Consider the following 10,082-nt stretch of genomic DNA (forward strand, 5'->3'; position numbering starts at 1 on the left):
TAGCCTCATTAGTCTTCAATTTCGTCCATCCACTTTGCTCCATGCATTTGCTATCCATCCAAACCCGAAACTGCTCCAAAGGCCTAAAAAATGCATCTTCTTGCATACTTTGTCCTTAGAATCTGAAAACACACAAAAATGACTTTAAACACTAAAATAACTAAGAAAACACAACGTAAATGCGTAAGAACAAGCTAACTAAGTCGCATAAATATGCTCCTATCAGAATATCATATTGGCTAGCAACAATAATGATGAGAGGATAACGCTTTAGCCATTTACAACTTTTGTAATTACCCATTTAATTTGGCCTCTAGAAAATGATGCCTCAGAAGAATATCATATTGACACCATTGTACTTAGTTAAGTCATTCCCACCATGCTAGTTCAAGTAGGGGTTCAAGAATGGCCTCAGAAGAATATCATATTGACCATACTCGTTGCCTACCTTTCACTTCATCATATGTTTATAGGCTTCTCTTGAATGTAAGCATATACTTTGCATACCCCAGAACTGGACGAATACGGTGTATGAGTCACAAACGATTGAAGCCTACCATGGTGGAATGCCTACGAAGAGATGTTCAAAGCATCTCTCGCTTATCAACTTAATAATGGTTTGGTTGAGGGTTTTAGGTCTCATCATATATAAATATTCATTTTAATCTTTATTAAAACAATTTTGGTCCTATTACAACTATTGGTCCATTTGATTGAATTTAGTTGTATATAATACTCCCACTATGCTTATAAAACGGTTTTTAAAGCAAGAGTATATGATACTACTAACATAAACTTTGCATTCATTTGATGGACTATATAGTTGCCTTAGGGCCTTAGGATGACTATGAACCTTTGTTTAGATTCAACACGAGCCTAGTGTTGAATCTCGGTCTAGGGATGGTGATTGATTTTAGTTACGCCTTTAATCACATTAAGGCGTGTTGTCTTAGGGGCGTTGGACCCAACTACTTCATTTTCATGCATATCAAATAAAGCAAGAAAGAAGTACTTCAAAGTAAAGGTGAGCTTATGCTCATTGCAACATTTGAATAATACAAATTACTTTAAAGTAAAGAAGAGCTTATGCTCTTTTACAACATTTGATAAAATCAAATTACAACCAAAATCTAATCTACACATTCCCATGGTTCAAACAAATTTGAAACGGCCTTTCACATAGCTCAATTATCGTAGGCTTAGGTTCACAATCACCCTTTAATTAATTAACGCTTTAACTAATTAAACTTGAATGCAACATTTTCATTTGGTTTTTGTATCCATAAAATTGATTTAAATGGAGCTAAATGAAATGAAAATCCAATTCTCATTTGAAGAGACAAAACAATTTTATTCTCATCTTAATTTGGGCCAAAATGCAATAACCTCAACTTTTGGGCCATATTGCAAAAACACAAACTTTTGGGGTCACTTTGTAAAAACACAAAAGTCCACAACTTCATGTAATTACAACTAGAACTAAAAAATTTCAACAAATATAAAAACTTCATTAAAGGAGCAAAACAATTTGTCCTTTAGCGTTTTAGGCCTTAACATCAAAACGTAAACTTTCGGGTCAAAATACAAATACACAAAAGTATCAAAACTTTATGTAATTGCATAAAAGCCTCAAAAATACCCTATTTTAATAGGGTGGCTGGTTTTAGGGAGAAAATAGAGAAGAGATAAGTCCATAAAAATTTGAAAATTTTTCAACAATGTCATAAAGCCTTGCAAGTGGAATTTGGTTGGTGTGAATCATAAAACCATGCAAGTGGTGTGTATCACCTTTCAAAATAAATGTTTTGTTGATAGAAAATTCACATCAACCAACACAAAACAAAGACTTTATGAAATCAACCAAAACTTTGAATCAAAACACCAAACTTTTTGTTCTTGATAAGAACCTCAAGAACAATGAAGAACATCCATGAAAACCCATAAGAGTTCCATGAACATTTTCACTCATTAAAATATCCCAAAACCATTCAAACTTAAGGGAAATAACATATAACCAAACTAGGGTACATAGGGGTTCCAAACGTTACTTGAAAACACTTTTAACAAGTCAAACAAGAACCCAAAAATCCACCCTTTGGATTTGGCCGAAAATTCCCAAAAACATAGCACCAAATTTTAGCTCCAATATTCATGCTCATATGAACTACATCTACAACATTTGAGATGGCAAATTTTCTAACAAAATTTACATTCAAAGAAGCAAGAATAAAGCTTGTAACATATTACAACATTTAAATCAAAGACTATGAACTACAAAACCCAAAAGGATTCACCAACTACTAGACCTAGGCTCTGATACCACTTGAAGGATGATTTGTGAAAAACATGTTCATTTAAGCAACATCTATAGCATGCAATTAACAATTAAAAGACGGAATCATGCTTGTATGCACTTAAAAACAAAACATTAACCATGAAATTCAAAGCCTAGTAGATTGGTGAACCAAGACTCAACTCAAATCAAAGTGAGTTGAGTAATTTATACCTTTGTAGATTCCTCTTTGCATAAGCAAAGGCTAATCACCCAAAGAGAGGGCCTTCATTCCTTGCATCTTAGATCTATGGATTTGGATGGATGAAATGGTTCTCCAAGTTCCCAAAATTGAGAACCTCTAAGTCTCCACACCAAGGTAAGATTGATGAAGAAATGAGTAACCTTGGAGGAGAAAGATTACTAGCTAATCCCCTCCAAGGGGGCCGGCCTCCTAGAGAGAAAAGGAGAGACATGTTCTCTCCAATTTTCTCCAAAAGAACCCCCTTATGAATTTTGGCTATAAAGTTCTTTATATAGTCACTTCCTTAAGTGACCTAAAGAACCAAAAACCCTAATTCATATCAAATAGCCGGCCACATAAGGGATTTGGGCTTTTGGGCCCTTGTGAATCTTTATTCATTAAATTGTCATACAACTTAAGTCAATGGGCTTGACGTTCGAAGCCCATTGGGCCTTAAGGTCCAAAACTATCCCGAGGTCTTTAACGAACTTATTCATTTGATTAATTAACATATTAATTAATCCTTGCCATAAACAATTAAACCATTTAATTATTCTTACTCATCTCCATTTTTTCTTCAATCTCCACCTTACACGGTGTACGATCCATTAGGTTCCTTTTAGCGAGGCAGTGAGCGATTAAAACCATTTCAAATCGATTGTGAATTGAAACTTACTTTCAATTCTCCCTTTAGTGATTATACACGTTTAGGGCTTCCACAAACCATGAGTGACACCTAGCAGCATATCATGGTTACCCAAGCTAATCAGAAGAGGTGGAGAACCTATTCAGTTTAGGATTACAAATGCAATACGGTATTTCTCTAATACAATACTCTTGACCACATTGTTTGGTTTGATAGTTTATTCATGTCTACTATCCAATGTGATTCGTGTGCTTATATGATTACCTTGAATGTGATTTGGAACGACTTCCTAAATCTCATTCATACTCTGGCCAGAGATTCTTAATCATATCATAGAGTATTCTCCCTCAAACAGTTTGAAGGTTAGAGATCCCTTGTTGCGCATTCACTTGCCTCCATGGCTAAGTGGCTTAACCCCAACTATGCCGTGGACACCCTCCTTTTGGAGTGACTTTTGACATAATCAAAGATCAAGGACTTAACCACAAGACAACTATGATGCCTCAGGTCAAAGGACTACTTTGCATTATCCCAACCATGAGTTCTCATATGACATGAATATGAGAACTCTTCGTTGATCGTGTTCAGTGAACTCATTCTCTATTGAGCACCTACGTACTTGTCTTGATGTCACACACACCAATGACTCGAGACTAGTCACTCTCCCTGAGAGAAGACACAGCACGTACTGATCTTAACGGACTGTCAATGCCCAATTGGCAATCCTATGATCAGGAACGTTTAGGATATGTATACGAAAGAATGGTCTCATGAATCTAACTTCTTTAGATTGCATTCTCCCAATCACATATTCCTTGGACTTATCGTTTAAGCATATAACATTTATACGAGACGGCTTAAAACAATAATCTTTGCCCTTTATATTTAAACTACATTAGTTTAACTTGTGAAATGTCCGTAAAGTATCATCATATGATTGGTTTTAGGGCACATTTCCAACATATGGTACCAAGTCCGGAAACTAAAGCATTCGACTTTTCTTTGTCAAGTTTTGGATAGCGTTTGCAAATATATTGGTAAATAAATACATAACGAATATAAATTGATTGATTTTAAGCCATTTGATCTGGGTCTTTAAATCAAATAGCACCACCTACTATTTTTGGCAAATTCCATATCCCTCATCGGAATTCGAGAGTTTTGGAGGAAACTCTTAGTAGGGTATGGGAGACTCATCATTACCAAGCCCACCTCACAATGATATGATGTTGGCTAGCATCAATAATAATGAGAGAGTACGCTTACTCATTTGCATCTCTTGCAAGTACCCATCTTATTTGGCCTCTAGAGAATGAAGCTTCACAATGATATGATGTTGGCTCCATTGCACTTAGTTAGTCATTCCCACCATGCAAGTTCGAGTAGGGGTTCAAGAACAACCTCTCAATGATATGATGTTGGCTATTCTCGTTGCCTACCTTCACAACATCTTGTATGCATATAGAACTCCTCCTGAGTGTAAGCACGCACTTTGTACTCCCCCATGATAGGGTGAAGTCGGTGTACGAGTCACAAACGATTGGAGCCTACCACGGTGGAAGACCACGAAAGAGTGTTCAAAGCACTCTCACGCTTATCAACTTAATAATGGTTTGGTTGAGGGTTTTAGGTCTCATCTTTTCTAAACATACATTTTAATCTTATTAAAACAATTTGGTCCTATTACAACTATTGGTCCATGTGATTGATTTAGTAGTATATAGTACTCCCACTAAGCTTGTAAAACGGTTTTTAAAGCAAGAGTATATGGTACTACTAACATAAGGTTTGCATTCATTGATGGACTATATAGTTGCCTTAGGGCCTTAAGATGACTATGAACCTTTGATTAGATCCAACACGAGCCTAGTGTTGAATCTTGGTCTAGGGATGGTGATTGATTTTAGTTACGCGTTTAATCATATTAAGGCGTGTTTTTCCTATTGGACATTGGACCCAACTACTCCAATTTCATGCATATCAAATAAAACAAGAAAATGAGTACTTCAAAGTAAAGAAGAGCTTATGCTCTTTTACAACATTTGATCAAAACAAATTACTTTAAAGTAAAGAAGAGCTTATGCTCTTTTACAACATTTGATCATATCAAATTACAACCAAAATCTAATCTACACATTCCCATGGTTCAAACAAATTTGAGACAGCCTTTCACATAGCTTAATTATTGTAGGCTTAGGTTCATAATCATCCTTTAATTAATTAACGTTTTAACTAATTAAACTTGAATGCAACATTGTCATTTGGTTTTTGTATCCATAGAATTGATTTAAATGGAGCTAAATGAAATGAAAATCCAATTCTCATTTAAGGAGACAAAACCATTTTGTTCTCAACCTAATTTGGGCCGAAAAGCAATAACCTCAACTTTTTGGGCTATATTGCAAAACATAAACTTTTGAGGTCACTTTGTAAAAACACAAAAGTCCACTACTTCATGTAATTACAATTAGAACTCAAAAATTTCAACAAATTCAAAAAACTTCATTAAAGGAACAAAACAATTTGTCCTTTAGTGATTTTGGGCCTTTACGTAAAAACGTAAACTTTTGGGTCAAACTACAAATACACAAAAGTATCAAAACTTTATGTAATTGTATAAAAGCCCCAAAAGTACCCTACTTGTAGGGTGGCCGGTTTTGGAGTAGTGTGAGTGATGGTGTGTGAGTTGATTTTTGATGAAAAGCAAAGTCATAAAGTCATGCAAGTTGAACAAGTGGGTGATGGGTTGGTGTGTAAGAAAAGTACCAATCATGTACAAAATTCAAACACATTTTCAAATTTCAAATTTTCAAATTTCAATCACTTTTCAAATTTTGAAAAAATCACACCAACCAACACAAAACAAAGACTTTATGAAATCAACCAAAAACTTTGAATCAAAACACCAAACTTTTTGTTTTGGCAAGAACATCAAGAACATTGAAGAACATCCATGAAAACCCATAAGAGTTTCATGAACATTTTCACTCAATAAAACTCAAATTTTAACTACTCAAAATGGGGTTAACATCCTAGGGTACTTAGGGGTTCCAAAAGTCACCTTAAAACACTTTTAACAAGACAAACATGAACCCAAAAAATCACCCTTTGGATTTGGCCGAATTTCCCCAAAAACATGGCACCAAATTTTAGCTCCAAAATTCATGCTCATATGAACTACATCTACAACATTTGAGATGGCAAATTTTCTAACAAAATTTACATTCAAAGAAGCAAGAATAAAGCTTGTAACAATTACAACATTCAAATCAAAGACTATGAACTACAAAACCCAAAAGGATTCACCAACTACTAGACCTAGGCTCTTGATACCACTTGAAGGAAATTTTGTGAAAAACATGTTCATTTGAGCAACATCTATTGCATGCAATTAACATTTAAAGGCGGAATCATGCTAGTATGCACTCAAAAACAAAACAATACCCATGAAATTCAAAGCCTAGTAGAAAGGTGAACCAAGACTCAACTCAAGAACAAAGTGAGTTGAGATATTTTATACCTTTGTTGATTCCTCTTTGCATAAGCAAAGGCTAATCACCCAAGGAGAGGGCCTTCATTCCTTGCTTCTTAGTTCCATCGATTTCTTGGAGGAGGATGCTAGAAAGGATTCTCCAAGTTCCCAAAAGGAGAACCTCAAATTTTTCTACACCAAGGAGAGACTTGAAGAAGAGAGGAGTGACCTTGGAGGATGAGAGATTGCTAGCTAATATCCTCTAAGGGGGCCGGCCTCTTAGAGAGAAAGGGAGAGACATTTTCTCTCCAATTTTCTCCAAAAGAAACCCTAATGAAGAAAAAGCTATAAAGTCATATTTATACCTACCTTCATTGGAGTGGCAAACTTGTAATAAGTCCAAAACCCACTCCTTTATCAATATGGCCGGCCATAGGGTGTTATTGGGCTGTTTGGGCCTTTGTGAATATTTAGTCATTAAGTTGTCATACAACTTAAGTCAATGGGCTTGACGTTCGAAGCCCATTGGGCCTTAAGTCCCAAAAACTAACCCGAGGTCTTTAATGAACTTTATTCGTTTGATTAATTAACATATTAATTAATCCTTGCCATAAATAATTAAACCATTTAATTATCCTTACTCATCTCCGTTGTTTCTTCAATCTCTACCTTACACGGTGTACGATCCATTAGGTTCCTTTTAGCGAGGCAGTGGACGATTAGAACTCTTTCAAATCGATTGTGAATTGAAACTTACTTTCAATTCTCCCTTTAGTGATTATACATGTTTAGGGCTTCCACAAACCATGAGTGACACTTAGCAGTATGTCATGGTTACCCAAGCTAATCAGAAGAGGTGGAGAACCTATTCAGTTTAGGATTACAATGCAATACGGTATTTCTCTAATACAATACTCTTGACCACATTGTTTGGTTTGATAGTTTATTCATGTCTACTATCCAATGTGATTCTCTTACTTATATTATTACCTTGAATGTGATTTGGAACGATTTCCTAAATCTCATTCATACTCTGGCCAGAGATTCTTAATCATATCATAGAGTATTCTCCCTCAAACGGTTTGAAGGTTAGAGATCCTTTGTTGCGCATTCACTTGCCTCCATGGTTAAGTGGCTTAACCCCAACTATGCCGTGACACCCTCTGATGGAGTGATTTTGATATAGTCAAAGATCAAGGACCTAACCACAAGACAACTATGATGCCTCAGGTCAAAGGACTACTTTGCATTATCCCAACCATGAGTTCTCATGTGACATGAGTATGAGAACTCCTCGTTGATCGTGTTCAGTGAACTCATTCGCTATTGAGCACCTACATGCTTGTCTTGGTGTCAATCACACCAGTGACTCGAGACCAGTCACTCTCCCTGAGAGAAGACACAATATGTACTGATCTTAACAGACTGTCAATGCCCAATTGGCAATCCTATGATCAGGAACGTTTAGGATATGTATACGAAAGAGAATGGTCTCATGAATCTAACTTGTTTAAATTACATTCTCCTAATTACATATTCCTTGGACTTATCGTTTAAGCATATAATATTTATATGAGATGGCTTAAAACAATAATCTTTGCCCTTGATATTAAACTAAATTAGTTTAACATGTGAAATGTCCGTAAAGTATCATTATTTGATTGGTTTTAGGGCACATTTCCAACACAAGCAAGGCTAAAAAGGACTAGGAAGACTACCTCGTTGGGTTGACCTGCCAAACGATTCGCTCCACCCTCGGCGACGAGTTCAGTCCGGCGTCGGCAACAATTGGGCGAAAGGACACTATACCGAATAACATCATGAGCCATAAGCTCTCCTCTGCTAGAGCACATGGGTGACCCTGCAAAAGCGAAAATAAAGGGAGCCGACAAAGAATTATTCGACAAAAAGGAACAGAAAAGCAAAAAAAAAACAAAAAAAGAAAAAGGAAAAAGAGAAGTGAGAATGGATGGGCACGACCAGGCTGTCTAAGAAAGCAAGTGGGTGGTATCAAGGCTGTCATGTTACGTTTTACAGAAGAACATGCAGGAATGGAAAAGAAGAAACAAAATAAAAGCAAAGCAGAAAGCAAAAGAGAAAGCAAAAGAAAAGAATGATGTGATTTGCTTTTATTGTTTTTATGATGTAATTTATTTTTATCTTTCGGAGACATCTGTATAAACCCCATCAGAGGGTAATATGTATAAACCCCATCAGAGGGTAATATGTATAAATCCCATCAGAGGGTGAAAAAAAAACCCCTAAATAGTGGGCTGTAATGTCATGTGGAGGGCGAAAATCTATATGCCCAAAAGAGCCAGACCCTTTATTATCACCAACCAGGTGACCAAAAGTACGCCTAGTACTTCACAATTATTCGGCAACCTGCCGCTATTACCACCAACCAGGTGATGAAATGTACAACCCGTACTCTAATATCATTTGGCAACTAGCCATTCATGCCACCAACCCGGTGATGAAATGTACAACCCGTACTCTCCTTCATGCCACCAACTAGGTGATCAAAAGTACGCCCAGTACTCCAAATTATACATGAGCATTACTCATGTCATTCATACATAAACATTTATGAGCATCACTCATGACAATCATACATAAACATTCATGACCATCATTCATGTCAACATTCATGAGCGTCACTCATGTTAACATTCATGAGCATCACTCATGACAACATCCATGAGCATCACTCATGTCAATCAACATAAACATTCATGAGCATCACTCATGTCAATCAGCTTCAAAAGCGTCATTTACAGAGCTCTAGCTTCAACAGCTTCATTTACAGAGTTTTAGCTTCAAAAGCTTTATTTACAAAAGCTCCAACTTCGAAAGCTTCATTTACATAGCTCTAGCTTCAAAGCTTCACTTGTAAAGCTTCACCTACAAAGCTTCAGTGCAGGGTATACAAATACCGCCTTCGAACAACCACCACTTCGGCCCATACATGGATTCAATTTGAAGTCTCCAACCAACAGACTCTATTGACCGAAGACTTGGGGGACTGCATTATGTACCATTTATTGGGCCTCATGAAAAATACTTGGGGGACTTAGCCCTTCACTTATGTATTGAGGAACGAGCCCTTATTTTATAAAAGGGACTCCCTCACCGTCATTATAGAGCATCAACTCTAGCACATTATTCATGTATTGAGGAGCGAGCCCTTATTTTATAAAAGGGACTCTCTCACCACCATTAGAGAGCATTGCCGTCTACTAAGCAACCGCCTCGCCGCTAGCATCAACTTTAGCCCATCATTTATGTATTGAGGAACGAGCCCTTATTCTATAAAAGGGACTTCCTCACCATCATTAGAGAGCATCAACTCTAGCCCATCATTCATGTATTGAGGAGCGAGCCCTTATTCTATAAAAGGGACTCCCCCACCTTCAAATGTCGCAAGCCGAGCCAACCTAGGCAACAT

The sequence above is a fragment of the Malus sylvestris genome, chromosome 10 (genome assembly GCF_916048215.2).
Source record: "Malus sylvestris chromosome 10, drMalSylv7.2, whole genome shotgun sequence".
NCBI classification, from domain to species: Eukaryota; Viridiplantae; Streptophyta; class Magnoliopsida; order Rosales; family Rosaceae; genus Malus; species Malus sylvestris.